Below are 2946 nucleotides of genomic sequence, written 5' to 3'. Positions count from 1 at the left end.
TTCATAAGCTAATTTGACCATTCTAAAGACGAATTCAATTAAATTAGTCCCCATAAAATATCTTTTTACATGTTTTAAGTTTTCAACGGTTCAAGAATCACCTAATTTGGAGGCCTGTATTATGAGTTATAGCTAAATTACCAATTACTATTCACAGATGCATTATCCTGAGAATTCCAAGTTTCTGGATTTCCAATTCAAGTTTGTATTCAATATTCAAGCACTTTACACTCAGAATTTGTACAGTGTCTCTAAAGCAAAATTTTAGGCCTATATTTTAAGTTTCCAAAGCATCTTGTAACACCTCAATTGGAGATGTATGGAGAGAGATATGCCCTATTTACTACATGCAGGTCACAGGGCTGAATTGCTAAATTCTAGGAAATTCCAAATTTGCAATACCAAATTTCACTAAAATTTCAATCACGTTACCCTAATAATTAGGTCTGAGTCAAAACATAAAAATTATAGGTCTATATTTTAAGAAAATTTTGGTTCAAATTTCATCTCAATTGGAGCTCTATAACTTAACTTATAGCCAAATTAGTACAGACTACTCACTAGATTCACTAATCCTGGCAGCCACCATTCTATGATGCATAAAATAACAATTTTATAGCAAGCTTAGACAAGCACTTACCCCAACTTAGATCCAACAAATTACTCCCAATTGCAACCACTTTTCTTCAAAAATCTCTAAGCCAATTCTATATACGGTCTTAGTTCCACACCAATAATTCTCCCACTTGAAATCAGCTCACCAACTTCTTGATTCTTCCTTTCCTTTCACTTTGATTTCATGTGTTGATCATCAATTCCTTTAATTGCAACAAAAAAAAAATCATCTTAGATGCATGAATTGGAGTTTGTATTTGAGATTAGACGAAAGAAAAATAGAGAAGAAGAGAGAGAGAGATGGCTGACTGAAGTTGAATGAAGAAGAAGATAATTTTTGTCATTTTATATGCCTTAGATACTTATCCCTTTCTTAACATGTGTCACTTTGTCATTTGTCCTATTTAATTAGTGATTAATTAACTTAATTAATCACATTTAATGACCTTAATTAAACTCAATTATATGCTAAGTTAGAAAATTCCAAAATTTCCCCCAAACTTTATTAACTTTGCAACAAAATCCATATGTGTCTTTTACAAACTTTTAACTTAACCCCTCATTTAATGTAATTTATATACTATATTCAATATTTGAATTTCTTACTAAAATATACTGAATACAGTCTGTAAATTTGAGACATTACATATTTCATCCATAGTAGCCTCTATTAAAATTCAACAGAATTTTAGTTGTATATCAAATATTTGACAATAAAGTAACACATTCGACTAAAAGGACACTTCATCTTAATAATCATTCATAACCTTCCCACCATATAAATTCAACAAATTCAATACATTCATCATATAATTAATTTCCATGAATTTTAGTTAATTTATTTCTTACCTAAAAAATTCCAAATACAAAGTCATCTTTTGTCTTTTCAGGTATTTTTGCCCAAGTTTTCCATGGATCTATAAAGTGCGTCTTAATGTCATTGCCAATCAAACAAAAATATATCTAAGAAGTTGCACCATGAATCACACACAAAGTAAAAAATTTATTATTAGAACATTTTTTCCATAAAAGTTTTGTTTAATTTATCTTAATTCTAGGAATTATTGTTATTTACATATGGCCCTTTAAGCATATCATCATCTAATTATCCGGGTTTGTTGGTGTTGGTTGCCCCAAGTTTGGACCTTTAGTCCAAATTGTTGATGATGATGATGATGATGATGATGATGCATGCCCCCACCCCCTCACACCACCCCCCACCCCTCATCACAACTATATAGGAGTAAGCGGAACTTGAGTTTCCACTGGCAACTGTGGTGTCTCATGTCCTATACTTTGATCTTTGTCTTGTTTATCCCTCAAAGATTGCATGGACTGAGACATTGCGTGTTGTGGCCCTCATCCTCTACCTCTAGATGATGATACTCTATGAGGCATCATGTAAAATAAATATCATAATTACCAAAGAGTAAGTATGAAATCAATACTTGTATATGCATATAGATTATAATAAATAGTGAAATAAATGCATACATATTAGATTTTCATATAGATTAATTACAAGCTGCACAAAAATTGTAGCTTTACAATCACATATAATAATAAACACAAAATTACATAAGATATACTTAAGCTTTCAATAGTGAAATTAACCTTTTCTACAATACAATAATGAAATCCTCTTCATTTCATTTTCATCTTTGTCTTCGTCTGACTCTTCCTCTTCCTTCTCTCTACATGGTTATGCTAAATGTTGTAATTCATTTTCATTTAACTTTGCTCTATGATTTAAATTAAGTAACAAACTAGGATCATCAAGTTCAGTAGTTGGTAAATTTTCTCTAGGTCATGAGATGTCATTATCTAAATAAGCAACCTCATCAGAGTTAAGTTCATTGTCACTTATGTGGTTAAGTTCACTGTCACTAATGTGAACCACTTTATGAATGTTATATGTGCTCCTAGCTTTGTTTTTGAACACTACACACTAGTCACCCCTTTTTTTATTAATTCTAGATATTTTGTGCAACATACTTACTGAACTTCTTGGGCTAAAATAAATAAATCATTAAACGTTTCTAAATATTGAAATTTCTGATGGATATAATTTCAACAATCTCAATAATATAGTTATATGGTGTTTGACCACCTACAGAACACATATCTACTCAATATCCCAATTGGGAACATTGGTCATTAACCATCTTAATAAGGGTTACCACACTTTTAAGAACACCTAGAGGCGAAAAGGGAAGATTTTCCATTAGTGGTCCTTGCAGAAAGGATCTCTTGTCAAATTACCGCTCTCCAATTTTACCATACATTAGTTCACCCTTTAAGTTGTTGTCATAGTGAAAACATAGGGCCAGC

This window comes from Hevea brasiliensis, chromosome 8, assembly GCF_030052815.1.
Source record: "Hevea brasiliensis isolate MT/VB/25A 57/8 chromosome 8, ASM3005281v1, whole genome shotgun sequence".
Taxonomy (NCBI): domain Eukaryota; kingdom Viridiplantae; phylum Streptophyta; class Magnoliopsida; order Malpighiales; family Euphorbiaceae; genus Hevea; species Hevea brasiliensis.
Note: the sequence above shows the minus strand (reverse complement) of the source record.